Source organism: Aotus nancymaae, unplaced genomic scaffold (assembly GCF_030222135.1).
Source record: "Aotus nancymaae isolate 86718 unplaced genomic scaffold, 86718_ANA_hifiasm-v0.15.2.pri h1tg000032l_0, whole genome shotgun sequence".
Classification (NCBI taxonomy): Eukaryota; Metazoa; Chordata; class Mammalia; order Primates; family Aotidae; genus Aotus; species Aotus nancymaae.
The window spans coordinates 19,479,138-19,500,292 of NW_026988445.1; the positions used below are offsets into that span (position 1 = coordinate 19,479,138).

The following is a 21,155-nucleotide window of genomic DNA, read 5'->3' on the forward strand; positions in this document are numbered from 1 at the left end:
GCCATGGGAGCCCAAGCTGGGGAACTGAGGAGAAGGTGGAGAAAAGGGAAGGTTTCTGATGAGAGGACAGGTAGACTACGCCAGCATCAGTTTGTAGGTTGAATAAGGAGGAGGAAGATCACTTTAGATCCTCTATTCCTTGCAGGAGCTCTTGGGTGCCTGGATATGAGTTAGTGGCTGTGGAAATAAAAAAAAGAGGATGACTCCTAGAGACACTTTTGAGGTGAATTTCCTAGAATGTGGCAGTTGATTGAAGATGGCAGCGATGTAGCTTCTCAAGTCAGCCGACAGGAGGCACTAACTGAAATGGCAGAGCCAGGAAGGAGTGGTGTCCTGGGGCAGAGGCTATGAAGATTTTGGTTCAGGATAATGTGTGTGGTTTTAGCACAGTGTCTAATACACAGTAGGTGCTCAATAAATGACTGGACAGATGGATAAAATTGTTTTAAATACATATATAATTAATGCACAAAGAAAACCACACAATACAGTCAATTTTTTTAGTAAGCAAAAGAAAATAAAACACAATAGCCATATGCCATTTTTTGGACAAATAGCACAATTAGAATTACAATGTTAGCCAGCATGCTATGGAATACAGTTTCATCCACAGCTGATGGGAATGTACATTGAAAGGATTTTTAGCTGGATAGATCTTATACCCTCAGACACAATAATCCACTTCTAGCAACTTGTCCTGAGAAAGTAATACAAATTACAGAAAAATCTTTTGCTATAAAACAACAAAAATTTTTTAAAATTTAAATAGGATGTTGAGCATGTCTGTTAAGGTGTATCCACATGATAGAATTGTGTAGCCCTGTAAAACAAAATTTGAAAAGATGAGAAGACTCTCATTTTTGTCATTATATAAAAAATCTATAAGCTTTATTAAGTTCATAGTGGTTATCTCTGGATGGTGAGCTTTTAGAACATTGTTGTAGGAAACAGGAAACAGAAAAAAGTTTAAGATGGGAAATAAGCATTTGTTTTATGATCAGAAGAAAGAAACCCATTGAGTTTTCTTTTGAGAGTAAATTTAATTTTTGGAATTTAGCTCCTGGTCTGTGTTCATGTGGACTTTTTTGACTTTGCTGGTGAAAAAGCCCCTGTATTTTTTTGTTTGTTTGTTTGTTTGTTTTGTTTTGTTTTGTTTTTTGAAGATGGAGTTTTGCTCTTTTTGCCCAGGCTGGAGTGCAATGGCGCTATCTCAGCTCACTGCAACCTCCACCTCCCAGTTTCAAGCAATTCTCCTTCCTCAGCCTCCCGAGTTGCTGGGATTAAAAGTGCGCACCACCATGCCCGGCTAATTTTTGTATTTTTAATAGAGACAGGGTTTCACCATGTTGGCCAGACTGGCCTCGAACTCCTGACTTCAGGTAATCGACCCACTTTGGCCTCCCAAAATGCCGGGATTATAGGTGTGAGCCACTGCACCCTGCCCCTGTGTTTTCTGCAGACTCCGTGCTGAGGATCCAGCAGTACAGAGTGGCCACATGGTGTGACCCATGCTCCCTCTGCTGATTCCAGCCAGCAGTGATGATCCAGTCCCAAGCCACTGGGGACCACATTCCAGACAGGCAGGAAGAGCTTCCCCAGGACAGTGTCCTCAGATATTAGGCCTGGAGAAAGCTGAGAATTATGCTAAGGAAAGAAAAGAAGACTTCTTTAAAAATAGAGGAAACAATGAGATGGGGCTTTGAGAACATAGTGAGATGTTTAGGCTGAGGTTGGCCTTGTCCTCTGTCCTGTGTAGTCCCCATCAGGATCCTGGTGGAGACAAGTGCCTGAGAATACTCATCCTCTGAGTGGAGCATGAGATAAATGCAGGCAATGCTTTCTGTAGAACCTCAGATCTTTCTCATCCTTCTATGACTGGGCTGGTTAATGTGGTGCTTAGAACAGGTGCAGTAGCTCATGCCTGTAAACCCAGCACTTCGGGAGGCAGAGGCAGGAAGATCACTTGAGCCCAGGAGTTTGAGACTAGCCTGGGCAGTGAGACCCGTCTTTACTAAAAAAAAAAAAAAAAAGTAGCCAGGCATGGTGGTGCACGCCTCTGGCCCTTGCTCCTCAGGAGGCTGAGGTAGGAGGATCACTTGAGCCTGGGGTGTCGAGGCTGCAGTGAGCCATGATTACACCACTGCACTCCAGCCTGGGTGATGGAGTGAGACCCTGTCTCAAATAAAACAAAACAAATAAATCTGTGCTTAGACACATACTTTCCCTATAACAATGCACAGACCACCCTGCTGTCCTTTTCTCTCATGTGACTCATATCAGAGTTTATCATCTACCCCCATTTCCAAAAGTAATCTCAAATAATTACTATCTTATATTGTATTTGGAAATTTTACCCAATCTTTTGGAGAAGATTATAATTCACATTCTTAATGACTGGTTTCAGAAATAACTTTTTCCTAAAGCTGAGCATAGTGGCATATACCTATAGTCTCAGCTACTCAGGAGGCTGAGGTGAAAAGATCACTTGAGCCCAGTAGTTTGAGAACCAGTGAGCCCAGGAGTTTGAGACCAGCCTGGGCAAAAGAGCAAAACCTCATCTCTATTAAAAAAAAAAAAAAGAAGAAGAAGAAGAAGAAGAAGAAGAAAAAGAAAGAACTATTAATTTGTCTACTGTGCTTAAAATTTCTGAGGGAATCAAAGAACTCTTATGAGCCCCTGATAATTTCCACATTTGTCCTCTCTGTCCAACCATGGACTAAATTGCCGTAATCATCCAAATAACCCCTTGGCCTTAGACCCAGGACGTAAAAGAATCAGGATGGAGCCAGTAGAAACCTGGCAGTTGTCTGGAGATCCCTTAAGCATTTATTTTTTGTTTGCCTTTCCAGGAATACTGTTTCATAAAGGAAGCTCTGAATATACTCACTGCAGGGTAATACTTATGGTGTCTTGATTTATGAGAAATTTAAATAAGCTGGAAAAGGAAGAAGCTGCTAAATGTAAATATAATGTTGGAAGGTATAATTGGGATTTAAGGTATTAAATTGTTTAGTTATAGGCTGCTGCCCTAAAATGAAGTCTTTCTTGTGTTCATAGATTTTAGTTCATGACCATTAAGATTTTGGTGACATGTGAGAGATTTCTCAGCAAAGCGTAAAGACTCGGAGATAAGTATTCTGTTGCCTCCCTTATGCAATGTGTGCTGGTAAGGGTTTAACAATTGGCTTTCCAGGAGGAGACTAGGGTGAGAGGGACCCTGATTTGCAGCATTTGCCAATTCCACAGTGTAAACGCTCCCACCATGGCTGATTTCACACTACCAGTATGACATCACTGAGTGTGTGTTTGGGAGGAGATGTACACAGTAGTCTTATGAGCCAGTATGAGTTGGCTGCAGTATACCACTGCATGCCATTAATAGATTCCTACTGTTCTTTGGAAATTTATATCATGATATTTATTGCTGATAAGAAGATAATGAGTTTTTGCTGAAGTTTGGGAAAGGGAAACAAATTTGAGAATTGTGCACTGAAATTGTTATGAAAAGCTTGTAATTCTTGAGTTTTTATTGTTATTGCTGTTTTTTTAAAGGTTGCTTGTTTGGTCCTTCAAATGTGAATAAAGGGAAGAAAATAAAACTACATTCCAATATGGCTGAGTTATTTTTAATTATAAACTGATATACCTATGAAAGGTCCTATTTAAATGGAGGACTATTAGTTTGAAGGGAGGATTGCAGAATACCATGTGATAGTTCAGATATTTGTGAGTCATGATTAATTTGTTTTTGCTGTTCTCCACTTGGGTTCATTTAGACTTAACTTTGAAAAGGATGCCTTTGTTTGCTGAGAATTGAGATTTAATTCTTTTAACGTGTTTTTAAAAATCATTTTAGCTCAGAACGAGAAATTTTAAATCTAGTAAAATTTTGGGTTTGGAATGAGGAGGGATTTCCCCTTTCTTGGACATTTGGAGTTGGGAAGAGGCATTTTTCATTGTGCAGACACAAGATGGCGCTAAAGGAGTATAATTTAAGCATGACTTCCTTTATTTTAAACAGTCTTTGGAAATGGGTCATGTTGAGATGCAGCATGCATTTGAGATGCGGTGTGCATTTTGCTACATGCTGGTGGGTTTTTTGTTTGTTTGTTCTGGCTGTTATTGTTTATAAAGAGACAGAGCTTTAAAAAAAAAAAAAAAGAGAGAGAGAGCTTTAAAGGGGACCAGGTATTGAGTTGATATTAAAATATGGTAGAAAGCTATCCATATGATCTATAAAATAAAACAGGTCAACATAAGGAGGTCTTCTGGCTCTGCCTCTGGTGTTTGCGGTTCCTGTTCCTCCAAAGAAGTGCATTCATCTTGCCTGTCCTTCCTTGTGGCTTCTGCTCCAGTAGGGAAGTGTCTAAGAAGCTGGATGTGCAAGGTTTCTCCGCCTTTCGAGGGACCTCGTAGTTTACTTTCCAACTACTCGCCGACATCTTTTACTCTGCTATTGCTGCCGCTTTTAGTCCTGGCTACCCACACATCTGCCCATGCCTGGGCTTGTGGCGCTTTGGAATTTGTGGTTTTAATTTGTGCCCTTTGTCCTCTGGTCCCTCCCTTGTATGCACTTACATAGTGGGCTGCTCTGGGGACCAGTGCTTTGCCAACCCAAAGCATTTCCCCAGAAACATTCCGCTGCCTTGTTTATCCTCTGCTTCTCTTTCGGCCACTTCTCTGGGCTTAGGACCACCCACTCTTGGAATCCAAATGCTAAGGAATAAAGTAAACCTAAGATCTACTCACTACCCCCACTTAACATGTTTGACTTTTTATTTTGAAATAATTTCAGACTTAGAGAAAAGATGCAAAAATAGTAAAAGAATTTCCATATCCACTTGGATTCTCAAATGTTAACATTTGCTTTATTCTCTCTTCTGAACCGTTTGAGGACAAGCCATGGGTATAATGCTCCTTTTCCTTCACCTCAAAGTACCTCAGCATGTATTTTGTAAAATCAAGGTCATTTTCTTACGTAACCGTTGTAAACCACAAAGTATCTGAGACAGATCTCAATCCGTTTTGAGGTTTGTTTTGCCAGGGTTGAGGACGCACCTGGGAAAAAGGAACAGGAAACCGCAGGAACCATCTGTGATCCATGCTTTTGACAAAAGGGTCTGGGAACTTCAACAATTAAGAGGAAAGGATGAGCAGTAGGGGAGAAAGGAAGAAAGAGAAGGAGGAGATGGTAGATAAAATGGGCAAGTGGTGGCATTCTTTCGAGTCTTTGATCAGTGTTCACTGAATCCACATGTCATACGTGAAAGGAGGGCATAGAGGAATAGTCAATTATGTATTTGTCTCATGCTCAGTAAATCTGCACTTTACATAAAGTCAATATAAAGTCACTACCTGTGAAGACATCTGGCCTCAGTCTGTAGCTATCTGCTTAGGAGCAAAAGGAAAAGCAGTTCCTTCCAAAAGATTTAGGAGTTCTGTATCAGGAACTGGGGTCAAAGAGACCAAATATTAAAACAAAAGACGCACCTATGGCCTTTATGGCTCAGGAAATTCAAGGGTTTTAGAAGCTGTGTGTCAAGACTCAGTCAGGAGAAAAGACCAAGTAAATATTTCTTATTAAATCAGAAGACCACAGGACTTTGTTATTATCATTGTTTATTTTGGTGCCCATATTGTCTCAAATTTAGCAGTAAAGCCACCCCACCTCGCCCTTTTTTTTTTTTTTTTTTTTTTTTGAGACAGAGTTTTGCTCTGTCGCCCAGCCTGGAATGCAGTGGCGCGATCTTGGCTCACTGCAACCTCCACCTTCCAGGTTCAAGCAATTCTCCTGCCTCAGCCTTCCAGGTAGCTAGGATTACAGGCGCATGCCACCATGCCCAGCTAATTTCTTTGTGTTTTTAGTAGAGATGGGGTTTCACCATATTGGCCAGGCTGGTCATGTACTCCTGACCACAAGTGATTTGCCTGCCTTGGCCTCCCAAAGTGCTAGAATTAACAGGCATGAGCCACCACGCCTGGCCTAGAGCCCCTTTTCAGCTGGGGGCTTTGTTCTTTTTACATATTCCCATCATTAAGCAATAATTTACTTTCCAGTGTAACAAGATATCTCAGGCTTATCTTGTACTATCTCAACCCCAGCCTTGGAATCAGCCATGTCTCCAAGGAGCCGTGGTTTATCTTGTGGAGGATGGTCTTTAGAAACAGAGATCTAGTGACTAAGGGAATTTCCCAAAGGTAGATTGCTTGTTTATTACCTAGCCTTATTCTCGTCACCAAATGCAAACCAAATTCAGTAAGAGAAAGTTAATACTTTTACCTTAGAGCATCTGCGAAACCCAAACTGTAGAACTGTTGGTGCTTCAAAAAGCCGGGACTAAGTTCTCTTCATTGGACTTATCCCTGCGGACACTAAGCATGACTCTCAACTCTGAGTGCTGTATTCAGATGTCGACCCTAACCAGCTCTGGTATGAAGGATTTCACGCAAGATTCATCCTAATACGCTATGCAAGAGTCCGGGTGCGGTGGCTCACTCCTGTAATCCCAGCACTTTTGAAAGCCAAGGCAGTGGGATCACCTGAGGTCAGGGTTTTGAGACCAGCCTGGGCAACATGGTGAAACCCCATCTCTACTAAAAATACAAAAATTAGCTGGGCATGGTGGCACACCCTTGTAATCCCAGCTAATTGGGAGGCTGAGGCACAAGAATTGCTTGAATGGGAGATGGAGGTTGCAGTAAGCAGAGATCACACCATTGCACTCCAGCCTGGGCGACAGAGTGAGACTCTGTCTAATAAAAAATGACAACAACAACTATATAGATATACATATACATATACATTTCAAACTACATATAGAGAGAGAGATGGGGTTTCACCATGTTGCCCAGGCTGGTCTCAAAACCCTGACCTCAGGTGATCCCACTGCCTTGGCTTCCCAAAGTGCTGGGATTACAGGAGTGAGCCACCGCATCCGGCCTCTTGCATAGTGTATTAGGGTGAATCTATATATATAAATAAATAAATGTGTATATATATATATTATATATAACTAGTTATATATAATATATATATAAAACATATAACTAGTTTTATATATATATATGGTTGTTGTCAGACTGCAAGAAACTGTGAGATACACAGAAAGAGCTCTAACTAACCTTTAAGGCCAGAGTTAGTTTCATATGCCAGGATGTGATAAAACATGGGATATCCAGACTCTATTGGGATTGCTACTTAGCACTGTGCTTGTTTTTTTATTTAAAAAATCTAGACTTCCGGAAGACAAAAGAATAACAATGCCAAGATCCTACTTCCTGTGTCATTATGCAAAAACTTTAATACATGGTGGATTCCAAGTAATTGAATATCATCCTGACTCTGTGTTACCCTGATCTGCTGTTGGTCTAATGCACTTTCATCCCACTTTTTATCCTACAGACATCAGGCAGGGCCTGGGAACAAGCATTTTGTATAATGCGTTTGTATCATTGAATTTCCATCTCCACTGACACATAACCCACATCCCTCACTTTTTACCCTTTAATGATCCTTTCAAATTCAGGGGTCAGCAAACTTTGGCTGGAAGTTCGACTTTGGCCCAAGGCCTGTTTTTATATTGCCAGCAGGCTAAGAATGGGTTTTACAGTTTTAGAGGGCTATAGAAGAAAGAGGAGGAAGAAGAGGAGAGGCAGGAGAGGAAGAGAAAAGAGCAGTGACCAGACATGGCTTACAAAGGCTCAAACATTTACTCCCTGACCCTTTAGAGAAAATGTTTGCCAATCCTGGCTCTATGTGATCCACTTAGCAGTCATGTCATGTAAGCAGCAGCAGAATTCTTACTTCCATTTTTAAAATGAGGAAACTGAGGCTGAGGGAGATGAAATGATTTCTGCAAGGTCACATGCTGATGTTCAGAAGAACTAGAACTAGAACCAACTCTTCTGACTTAAAAGGTCCATTTGTGAGAAACCAGCAAATTATATATTTTTTTCTTTTTTTTTTTTTTAACAAAACCTCTTGCACTACCTGAATATTCTTAGAGTAAGGTAAAAATGGAGGTAAGTTGGAGTGAATCATCTAAATCATTCTCTATCAGTTGGCTTTGCTGCAGAGGGCAGATCAAGAGAGCTGGCAGGAACTCATCAGACCTCTTGAAGTTTCTGCTCAGACAAGGCACGTGTTAAGATTCCCATACATGAATCAACACATCCTGTAGTCATAGGATTTCCACTCTTCCCATAAGAGTAGTAGAAATCACATGGCAGGGTTGGGGCGTGTAAGGTGGAGGGAAAGAGGGTGAATACTTGTGAGCAATCACGCCACCTACCACACACACAAATGCTTTGCCACTTGGGCCTTTGCACACTAGCCTGTACCTTTTCCACAACCCTATGGGGCCTCTCAATTCATGGTAATTTTTTTTTTATTTCTGGAAATGTTCAAACAAAAATCTCTTAACTGCCACAATGTCATGAAGACATCAGGGATGAACAGGCCAAATAAACCATGAAAAATCTGACTCGTGGCTGAGCTAATTCCCAATCGTAGCCAATTTATTACTAAAAAGTTTAAAATAGCATGACGGGTCCACAGTTTGATAGACATTTCCCATTCATAATGGTAGCATCACAAAAGCTTCCAATGCAGGGAAGCAAGTCCTTTCTCTGTCATATGCTGAGCTGAAAGGAAAACGAAGCTCTGTTCCTTCCTTTGTGAATACTTCATCTAATCTAATCATTACATAATTGCTCACATGCACCCGTGGTAGAAATAATCCTTTTCTAGACGCTTATATTAGATACTTAACTACTGCACTCTGTTTTATCTGAACCAGCTAGTATTAGGGGTGGAGAAATGAACAGAATAGTCAAAACAGCTAAAAGTAACAGATGAGAAGCTGAAAATAGCATAGTTGCCTATTATATAACAGATGGACTTCCATCATGCAGCAATATGCACTATTTTCTTTTTCACACACACACTCAATTTACAGCCTCTAGCATTTTTTCTCCCATGGTTTAGCCTGTTTTTGGTGTGCTGCCATTATCAGAGCACCAGCCCTGATCCTGTGAAGCTCTGGCCAAGTAGAAGCCTCCCTGTGGCTTTATGACACCTTCCCCTGTGCTGGTGGGTGCATGGGAGCTGGAGGTGCAAGCTAAAGAAAGGCAGTTCATGCTTTGCCTCCCAAAACTTGGAAAACACTGGAATTCCATTTTTCCAGCAGTGAGTAAGGGGACCACTGCGTGGCCTCTCTGTGTTTCTCAGAGATAAAATTGAGGCATCTCAAGTGGCATAGTTTCACTCAGCTTACGTTCATATCACTACTGAATGGAAGTTAGGGTTTCCATTTTGTATGGAATGAAAATAAATGTGAAGCGTCTTCTTACGTTAAAGTATTGGGAGTCAGTGCTGATAGCGCCATAATATAAACTGCAGGAATTTTTATTGTTCTGGGAATAATAATAATAGTAGCAGATTAGCTAGCATTTGCTGGCCATCTGTTGTAATTCTGAAACTGTGCTCAGCGTGTCCATATATACATTTGAATGCTCTGAGAACCCCAGTTCCTCTGAGCCTCTAGTGTACATTGCACTGTTTCCCCTTTGATTGCCCGGTATGGCCAAGCGTTCAAGTTCAAGGCACAAAGCTTTTGTTGCCGAAGTAGCCAAGTTACTGTGCGCATCTGGGGCCATAATTACACAAAAGTACAAAAGATCACGCCATGTTTGACAGTCGTTATTAGCCTGATTTTGAGCAGCAAGAGCCTGAAGCTCAAGGCAGCCTTTGCCCTCCTCCTTCTCAGTCAAGGAGGGGCAGTTGGACCTACTTATATGCGTGGCATCCATACTCCACAGCGGACCTCACTGCCAGACACTCCAGTCTGTTTGCCTTTCTCCACTCAGTCCTACTTAAAATTCTGATCAACTTTATTCACAATTGAGGTGTCTTTTAAGCATTCACTAAATTTACCATTTGCTAAATCTAATCAATTCTCGCTAATGCCTTAAAATGTTTTTTTATGTGTAGTAGTATAATTTTCGAGCAGTTTTTAAGTATTTGGTCTCTTCGGATTCAAGCATGGGATGCTGCATATTTTAAAATCTTAGGAACAGACTTTTGAGTTTAAACCATTGTTCGCAACTCTTCAATCGAAGAAAAGAAGCCCATGGTAATTTTTTTTCCCTGATTTCTGGTCATCTTATTTTTATCAATTTGAAGATGAAAAAATTACTTTCTCAATGCAGAGTAAATTTAATATGTTTTAGAAGGAAGATCTGGAAATGTCAGATGCTTAGTAAAGCTGAAGAATAATGAAAAGCGTTAATAATTAAAGTAGCTGAATATTGACTTTGACATGATCCCCAGAGTAATTAAAAATGCTGCAGGTTAATCAAAAGCATTCATGTGTTGTAATGATATATCTGTAAACCTTTGCATCTGACCAGGCATTTTCTTTCTTCTTCCATAAATCTATATCTTCCACAATGTGCTCACCAGAGATGAGAGGTACTGTTTAAATACATAGGCAAACAGCTGGACCAATATTTGAGTAATGATTTTGGGAAATGATTTCAAATGGCATCATATTTGGGGCGTGTTTTAAAATTTTTACTTTAAGTTCCAGGATACGTGTGCAGAACGTGCAGGTTCGTTACATAGCTACACATGTCCCATGGTGGTTTGCTGCACCTATCAACCTGTCATGTAGGTTTTAAGCCGTGCAGGTTCGTTACATAGCTACACATGTCCCATGGTGGTTTGCTGCACCTATCAACCTGTCATGTAGGTTTTAAGCCCCACATGCATTAGGCATTTGTCCTAATGCTCTCCCTTCCCTAGCGCCCCACACCCTGACAGGCCCCAGTGTGTGTTGTTTCCCCCCTGGATCCATGTGTTCTCATTGTTCAACTCCCACTTATGAGTGAGAACATGTGGTGTTTGGTTTTCTGTTCTGTGTTAATTTGCTGAGAATGATGGCTTCCAGCTCCATCTATGTTCCAGCAAAGGATATGATCTTATTCTTTTTTATGGCTGCATAGTATTCTATGGCATATATATGCCACATTTTCTTTGTCCGGTCTATCATTGATGGGCATTTGGGTTGGTTCAAAGCCTTTGCTATTGTAAATAGTGCTGCAATAAACATACATGTGCTTGTCTCTTTATAGTAGAATGATTTCTAATCCTTTGGGTATATACCCAGTAATGGGATTCCTGGGTCAAATGGTATTTTTGGTTCTAGATCCTTAAGGAATCACCATGGTTGAGTTAATTTACACTCCCATCAACAGTATAAAATGTGTCTATCTTTCCACAGTCTCATCAGCATCTGTTGTTTCTTGATTTTTTAAATAATCGCCATTCTGACTGGCGTGAGATGGTATCTCATTGTGGTTTTGGTTTCCATTTCTCTAATGATCAGTGATGAGCTTTTTTTCATATGTTTGTTGGCTGCATAAATGTCTTCTTTGAAGTGTCTGTTCATATCCTTTGCCCACTTTTTGATGGTGTTGTAAATTTGTAAATTTGTTTAAGCATTTTTATAGTGCATGGTAGCACAAATAGTATTGTGCATCTAGGGCCATAACTGGTGCTAGGCACTTGTCATTGTTGGTTTTTGAGACAAAATCTTGCTCTATCACCTAGGCTGGAGTGCAGTGACACAATCATAGCTCACTTCAGCCTCAACCTCCCAGGCTTAAGTGATCCTCCAACTTTAGCCTACTGAGTAGCTGGGACTACAGATGTGTACCACCATGCCTGGATAATTTTTTTGTATTTTTAGTAGAGACAGGGTTTCATTATGTTGCCCAGGCTGTTCTTGAATGCCTGGGCTAAAGCAAACTGCCTGCCTCGGCCTCCCAAAGTGTTGGGATTACAGGTGTGAGCCACCACGCCCTGCTGAGCATTGATTTCTAATCCAACACTTCTTGCAATCATATTCCCTTTATCTGTGAAGAGGAATATTTAAAAATCAAGCTGATGTGAGAGAAGAATCTGAAAGCCCATCTTTAGGCCTGCAGCTCTGGGGACAAACAGTACCCTTACCCAGTTTCCACAAATGGTAACATCTTGCAAAACTAAAGTACGATATGAATACCAGGATATCAACATTGATACAGTCCACTGATCCATGTTTCATTCTGTTGGCCAGGCTGGTCTCGAACTCCTGACCTCATGATCTGCCCACCTCAGCCTCCCAAAACGCTGGGATTACAGGCATAAGCCATCACGTTATACATGATTTTATCATCTATGTAGGTCTATGTATCCATTATTACAGTCATGACTACACAGGTCCGTGACCACAGGCTTCCTCTTGCCCTTTCATAAGTGCACCCATCTTCCTCCTACCACATGACCCCTTCTCCAATTGCCGGAAGCCACCAATGTGCTCACCATTTCTATAATATTTTCTTTTCTTTCTTTCTTCTTTTCTCATACAGAGTCTTGCTCTGTCACCCAGGCTGGAGTGGAGTGCAGAAGCACAATCATACCTCACTGCAGCCTTGAACTCCTGGGCCCAAGCAATCTTCCCATCTCAGCCTCCCAAACAGACAGGACTACAGGCACACACTACCCTGCTGGGCTAATTTTTTAAAATTTTTCTAGAGATAGGGTCTCACTCTGTTGCTCAGGCTGGTCTCAAACTCTTGACCTCAAGCAATCGTCCTACCTCTGCCTCCCAAAGCACTGGAATTACAGGTGTGAGCCGCCGCACCCAACATTCTTTAATTTTTCATTTCGGAAATGCCATATAAGTAAAATCATACAGCATGCAACCTTCTAGGCTTGGCTTTCTTCACTCAGTGTAACTCCCTAGAGAATCATCCACGTTGTGTGTATCAGTAGTTTATTCCTTTTTATTGCTGCCTACTCATCCTTTAAGGTCCTTTATGATACCTACTTGAATACTTGATGCCTCCGACTGGAATAATCAGTTTTTCTGTGCTCACTTACCAATCTTTAATAACTCTGTGTGATTCACAGCTATTTAATAATCAGGTTTTATATTTGCATAAACTCTTCAGGGCTTATAAAGTACTCTTGCAGACATTATATTATCTAATCTTATGTAAATGTCTCTCTCATGTTGTTGCACCTATTTTGATTAAATAGAAATGTACCACATCCCTTCGAGTTGAGGTCATCAAGTTCAATGCCTCTCACATCACGCGCTGCCAGGAACTGCTGCAAGAGTGAGATCCTTTTGTATAGAAAGCCATCTCCTGGGTGTGATTCAAGCCAACTAAATAATACTGTCATTTGATGCAGCTTAAGGGGCAGATGTTCCTGGCTCTAGGTAAAATAGAAATTGTAGAACAAGGAGTCTTTTTTTTAACATAAGAGAATGTCATAATAGACTGATTTAAAAGCCTCCTTTGGGAGATGATAACTAGGCATTTCAATATGCAAGTATTACCATAATAAAAGCTGAGTATTAAAAATATGAGATTTTCTTTGACAGGAATAAATTAAACACAAGTTTACATTAGAATAGATTTATAAGCATGATAATATTCCTCTTTAGCGTAAATTGGGGAAGATTATATGTTGCCTAGGAATGCACTAGAAGAATCAAAGTAATATTGTTTAAAAGTCAGACATATATATGTGAACATATGCACGTGACATGAATCCCAATATCTGATGATCTCCAATGTGTTTTGAAAATTATCTGTCCATCGCGCCCTCCAGAGGACAAGGACACACACTGAAGACCTGACATTGGGTTGGGAGCACAGGGAGAGGACTCAGGGGCAAGATGATTATGAGGAGTGAGAAGAGCTGGGGTAAGTGCCAGCTGTGTCTTCAAAGTGGTGCCAACAAATGGGTATTAAGGCCATAAGGAGGAGTAAACTCTAGAAAGGTCATGAACTGAGTATATTCAGAGACACAGCAGGAGCAGGAAGGAAGCAAGAAGGTCCAAGATACTTCCCAGAGAGCTGGTGTGTCTGGGGCATGTTTCAGTTTGGCTTCCAGCTGTTTGGTGCATGTGTACAGCAGGGCCATGTTTTACCCTCTGCTGTCTCTGCATCACCTGGCAAAGGACAATAGAAGATTCAGGCACGGAAAGCCACAGTTAATGTGGAATGAGTTATTCAGGATGGGGCTGGCCGGGGGAGAAGCAGGACTGAAGAGTCTCTGGGTTAGAAGGTGCTGGCCAACTGTATGCCTGCTCTGAAAGTCAGCATCTTGGACGGTGGGGGAGGGATGAGAATGAGGTGAGGAATGGCAAGGATGGAGTCTTCAGAGCACCGAGAACTGGAAATGAGCAGAAGCAGCATCAGAGATGCAGCTGAGACAGAATCCAGTGAGGGAAATGCATGAAGAGGGGCTGATAGTTGGAGCTAAGTTTTGAAAAGTAAATAAAGTTCAAGTAAGAAAGGGCATTTCAGATAGAGGAAGGAGTTTAAGAAAAGGCATGGGTATGCATGTTATATTCAGGGAATTATAATGTAGGATCCGTGGAGAGAGAAGGATAAGAACATATCTCTGCTTAAATTTTGAATGTCTGGAGAACAAGCACTTTCCATCACATTTCTTTTACCATAATGGAAAATTGGGGACACCTCAGTAGATTCGTAACTTGGGGCTAAGTTCTAAAGGTAACTGTGCAAGTTAAAAATCACTAATCAAAGTTGCTCTTGAAAAATCAGTGAAATTGTCCACAAAACTCAGTAAATGTGCATCCAGCCTTGTGGTAAAGTCCACACAAACATGTTTTTGTCCAGCACTAGAAGAGACTGATTTGTCACAGTTGAACACAAAGTGAAGTTGTTGGTTTGCATTGATGTTTATCAAGACACCATTAATAGAGTAAGAAGACAAGCTGAAAACTGACACAAGAACACAAAATCAAACACCGCATGTTCTCACTCATAGACGGGTGTTGAACAATGGGAACACATGAACACAGGGAGGGGAGCACTATACACTGGGGTCTGTTGAGGGGAAGTAGGGGGGACAGCAGGGGGTGGGGAGTTGGGGAGAGATAGCATGGGGAGAAATGCCACATATAGGTGAAGGGGAGGAAGGCAGCAAATCACACTGCCATGTATGCACCTATGCAACAATCTTGCATGTTTTTCACATGTACCCCAAAACCTAAAATGCAATAAAAAAAAAAAAAGAAGACAAGCTGGAAGAAGGCAAGTAGAAGAAGATGTTTAAAACACATATGCCGCCAACAGGACCTGAAAACATCAACAGGCACTTTACAATAGAGGATATGCAGATGGCCAGTACACAAGAGAAGCTGCTCAACCTCACTGATCATCAGGGAAATACAAATTGAAGTCCCAATGAGATGTGTATACCTTTACTAGAATGGTTACAATGTAAAAGAAAGTAATACTACAATAGACTCAAAAACACCAAATACCTAGCAATACATTCCACAAAAAATATAGAAGACTTTTTGATGAAAACTACAAAGCATTGCAGAAAAATATTAGAAAAGACCTAAATAAATGGAAAGATAGACCATGTTTATGGTTTGGAAGACTCAATATTTAGATGTCACTTCCCCAACATTGATCCATAAAGTCAATGAAATCTCAATCAAAATCCTGGAGGGCTTTTTACGAGATTGACAGACAGATTCTGAAATGTATGTGAAAATACAAAAGAACTCAGGCTAGCCAATAACAAATTTAGATAACTACATTACCAGATTCCAAAACTTATAAGTTTACACTAATTAAGACAGTGTAATATTGCTGTTAGGATAGACAAATAGACCATAGAAAATGCAGCGTTCATAAAAGCATCTACACCTGCACTCACCTGAGTTGTGACAGAGGCACCAATACAATGCAGTACAGAAAGAATGTTTTTAAAATTAATGATGCCGAAACAAATGAATATCCATATGGGGGGGAGGAAATTAACCTTGACCTACCTAACCAGAAACAAAAATTAATTCTTAATGATTCACAGACCCAAATATAAAAGCTAAAACTATAAAACTTCCAGAAGAAAACAGAAAAATACCTTTAATCTTTCTATGAAAGGACACAGATAGCGTAAGAAGATACTAAGTTGGTGTCATCAAATATAAAAACTTGAAGACACCATTAAGAAATACAAGCCATAAACTGCAAGAACATATTCACAGTGTGTACATCTGATGAAGGACTTACCCAGAGCACACAAAATTCCTTCACGTTAACTTTAAGAATTCAAACAAGTTGATTTTAAAATGGACCAAACAATCAAAGAGGCATTTTACAAAATAAGTTATCCAAATGGCCAATAAGCATATGAAAATTTTTTCAGCATTGTTGCTATCAGGGAAATGCAAACATAAATCACATTTTATACCACCAGATGCCCACACAGTAATTTTAATTTTTAACAAACTCTCAGTACCAAGTGTGAGCAAGGAGGTGGAGCAGATGAAAGTCTCATAAACTGCTGGGGGAAGCGTATATTGGCATAATCACTTTGGAAAGAAATGTTTGATGGTGTCATTGAAATTGAATATATTTATGCCAGACAACCCAGTAATTCCACACCAAAGTATAAGCTAATGGAAGTGCACGCACATATGCAGACCAAAAATAGGTACAAAATGCGTTACTTGTAATAGTTAAAACATGGAAGCAACCGAAATGTTTTGTGACAATAAAATGAATAAATAAATTTTTACATATTCCTACACAGAAATACTATACAGCATGAAAATGAAGACTGCCATTAAATGGAACAACATAGAAAAATCTCACAAACAACATATATTATACAATTTCATATTTACAAAGTTCAAAGAGAGGCAGAGCTAAACTGCCATGTTAGAAGTCAAGATATTGGTTAACATTAGGATGAAAGAGGGAATCATTAAGAGGGGCATGTAGGGGCTTTCAGGTTGTGGTGATTTTTTATTTCTTGCCATGTATACTTAAAATTTGTCATTTTTTTGTTTGCATATTATACTGAAATAAAAAGCTTATTAAAATGTTGTGTTATTACCTCCTTAGGAAATGTTTAAGACTAGAAAATATGGGAAATAATTAAGTGAATATTTGCACATCTATGTTTCTGTTTCTTTTCTGTAAGAGGTAGCTGGACCCTGGAATTGTAATCTGAAGGTCATAAGAACGCTGTGGCCCTACTTAGCTCCCACGGCATATCTGGCACCAGACTCATGAGCCCTCCACCAGCTCCCCTTCTCCACATCCCAGTCTCAGCAGCAGCTGTTTTCCTGCTTAACATCCTTATAGAGTATTTATGTACACGGTGTTGCTGAGTAACTTAAGCCAAGGTCAAAAGTAAACCAGACACGGAACTTGAGTTAAAGACTATGACGTTCATACGTCAGTTCAAGTTCACAGTTGTAGCGAGCAAGGAAAGGATTCAACATCTCTCAGCATCGATATGAGGGGGCACATGATAAACAAACTAGAATCTGCATCAAATTTAAAGATGCTGCTCCCTGTGTGTCTTTCTCCTGATGGGAGTGAGGAGTCTGGAGGGGAGTAGCTTTTAATAGACCCAAAGACTAGAAAGCATTTGGCAGGTGGCTCTGTTCCTGGGAGCCAGGCACTTATTAGTTAGTCTAATTTAGAACAGATCACTTGTCTCTTTTTATAAAGAACATTTGTTGATGCTCAGCAAATAATAAGCAATAATAATAAGGTTCTCTTGTGAAAACAAAGTTTTTGTTTATTCTAGACTATGTATAAACTTCAGGGAGAGGGGCGGAGGAGAGGCTGTGCAGTTCTTTTCCCTAGAAGCAGCTGAGATGGGAAACATCACAAATGTTGCCTAACACAGAAGTCAGAAAGAAAATAATAGGAGAGTTGGAGCATCTATTAATAGCAAATGAACTTACTTCATCTAACAAGATGGAAGGCAGATAAGATCGCTCGGTCAGATTCCCCTGCAAGCTCTCTCTTACTTACCCCACCCTCACTCTCATCCCCCCTCTCATTTTGAACATTTCCTCATATTATATAACATCCTGCTTCAACACCATTTTTAATTTCTGCCCAGTACATTGGTAATTTAAATTATATCCTTTTGTTACATATTTAGGGGTTTTAAATACTTCACTGCTATGAGCAATGTACAGTAAGCACAAGTATACATTTATAGTTAGTCTCCTGAGATAATTTCTGGAAGTAGAATTGCTGAGTCTAAGAATATACAGAATTGCACATTTTTGGCATATGTGACCAAGAATTCCAAAGATTGGAATTCCTACCAGTGCATAAGCATGCTTATTTCCTTGCAATTTCAGCAGTGTTGTGTATTAACGTTTTATCTAATCTTTGCAGTTCGATTCAAAAGAAACAGTGTGTATTGTGGTTTAAATATTTATGTTTATATAAAACTTTTTCATATTTTTGAACCATATTTTTAATTTATGGATTAACTCTTCAAATCATTTGCTCATTTTTATTGTGGTGGTTTTTTTTTATTGTTGAAATGTTGGAGCTCTTTACACATTAAAAATCTATTCTGTGTCATAAACATGTTTATTTTTCATGGCTCTGTTAATTTTATTCATGACAGTTTATGATTTCAATCCATGGTGTTGTATTTATAAAGAGCCTTCCCATGCCGAAGTATGAACATTCTACACCAAATTTCTAGTGGAAGCTAAAATAGCAGCTAACAACTATTGAGTGTTGACTCTGCACTGGACACCGTTCAAAGTGTTTAATCATTTAACACTCATAATACCTTGATGAGGTAGGCAACTATTACTGTGCCAGTTTTATAGATGAGGAAACTGTGGCACAGAGTGGTTGAGTAACTTGTCTAGGGTCCAAAACTAGTAAGTAGTGAACCTGGGATTTTATTTTATTTTATTACTTATTTATTTTGAGACTAAGTCTCACTCTGTCTCCAAGGCTGGAGTGCAGTGGTGCAATCTTGGCTCACTGCCACCTCCACCTCCCGGGTTCAAACAATTCTCTGCCTCAGGCTCCCAAGTAGCTGGGATTACAGGCACCCACCACCACTCCCAGCTAATTTATTTATTTATTTATTGTATTTTTAGTAGAGATGGGGTTTCACCATCTTGGCCAGGCTGGTCTTGAACTCCTGACCTTTGGATCCACCCACCTCAGCCTCCCAAAGTGCTGGGACTACAGTCATGAGCCACTGCTCCTGGCCGAAGCTGGAATTTTAATGCAGTACATCTGACTCTGCACATAATATTATCTCTCCTTCATTGTTTTTCTTTTTGGTGGGAAGTATCTTTCAAAGAATTATGGCAACTTTCATTTACTTAAAGCTCACCCCTCATGATCCATTCCACAGTGAGAAAAACAATGTGTTTAAGAGACCACAGAAATAAAATGTCTCTTAAATTCCTAGGAGAGCTTTTTTTTTTTCATTTGTATTTAAAGGCATCTAGGGGCCTAAGTGAAGATTATCCACACTCCATGAAAGACCAAGCTGTAACTAAAGAAATGCTGTCCTCTGCCAGAAAGCCTGTAGGGTCCCCAGCAGCTCATGGTCAAGTTCCCTGCAGCAGATGACCAACAGAGACATCTGACATGGGCTTAGTGCTGGCATCACCACTTTGGCAACTGGGAACACCTGTAATGTTCTATTTTCTGCCCCAGGTTCTCAACACTGGCCCAGATAATCAGGAGTTAAATTTAGGAAAAAGCAAAGCATGTGCTGAACAATGTATCAGGCATTTTAACCACTGGCAATTTTAATCAAGTTACCAAGTTAGGAATAAGATAGAGGCCATAACTCTCTTTTCTGATGAGCTATTTATCCCTTGTAATGAGTAATACTAAAACTAGCGGCTTAATTATCTTTGCTTTGACCTCTCTTGGATTTTATGAATCCAGAAATCATTCAGTGCAACTTACAGAAGGAGTACCTGCTATGAGCAAGAGACTGTTCTCAGTAAGCCCTGGGAAGCACAGGGTCTTTGATCTAACAGAAGAGGTGGATGGATATGTAACCACATGGCTCTGGTATAGAAAGACTGTGATTAGTATATGATAAATGCGGTAGAGCCAAAATAATCCATAAAGCATGTAGACCGTATGTAAGAGAAGGATATGAAAATAGCAGAGTAAGTGGGCTTTTTCAGATCATGGAGAGCTTTGAATGCCATCCGAGAGAGGATCATTTATTCTTTCATTTAACAAACATTTATTTTAAGCATCCATTGTGCAGCAGTTACTATTGTAGGCCCTGAAGATGTAGCAGTGAACAAAATTGACCAAGTTTCTGCTCTTGTAAAGTGTATTTTCTAATTAGGAAATTGCATACATAGAATTAATTACATATTAATTGTAATTAATAAAAATTATATGCAATTATATACACAAATGTGTTAAATATTTATATTTATTTATTACATTATATATATAAATACAAATTCATTCATTATATTATATATGTGTATTAATTTCTGGATAAATATTCATGTAAATTATACAAATATACAAATTAAATATGTATATTTAATCTATATAAAATATAGATTATATTTGCGTGTTATATATGATTTTTAAATAATTAAATTTTATACATAATGTATCAGGTAACAGTACAATAAAGGAAAATAAAACTGGATAAAAGGATAGAATTGCAAGCCTCAGTCTCAACCCTGCTTGCACATTAAAATCATCCAGAAAGATTTGGAAAATGGTGATTCCTAGGCCCCCACTTAAGAGCAAGAGGATTAAAATCTTTGGAGTGGGCACTGGCACTGACATTTTGTTTTGTTTTGTTCGTTTTTTTGGTTGTTGTTCTTTTTTTGAGAGAGTCTCACTCTGTTGCTCAGGCAGGAGTGTAGTGGCATGATCTTGACTCAGTGTCACCTCCCCCTCCCGAGTTCAAGCCATTGTCCTGCCTCAGCCTCCCTAGTAGCTGGGATTACAGGCATGTGCCACTATACCTGACCAATTTTTGTATTTTTAGTAGAGACGGGGTTTCACCATGTTGGCCAGGCTGGTCTCAAACTCCTGACCTCAGGTGATCCACCCGCCTCAGCCTCCCAAAGCGCTGGGATTACAGGCATGAGCCACCGCCCAGCCAGCATTAGTATTTTCTAATGTGCATCCCGGGCAAAAACCAACAAGACAGAGAATGAGAACATGCCGTTTAAACAGGCTGATCAGGGAAGGCCTCTCTAACTGAGCAAAGACTTAAATAGAGTGAAGGAATAGGCCATACAGATAAGTGGAAAAGCTGTCCAGTGAACACCTAG

The 21,155-nt window shown here is 39.9% G+C and overlaps 1 protein-coding gene across 1 annotated transcript in view; it reads left to right on the forward strand.

The window, feature by feature from the left end:
* SLC35F3 (solute carrier family 35 member F3) overlaps positions 1 to 21,155 on the forward strand; it is a 332,817-nt gene that overhangs the window by 136,298 nt on the left and 175,364 nt on the right. The window lies entirely within an intron of this gene.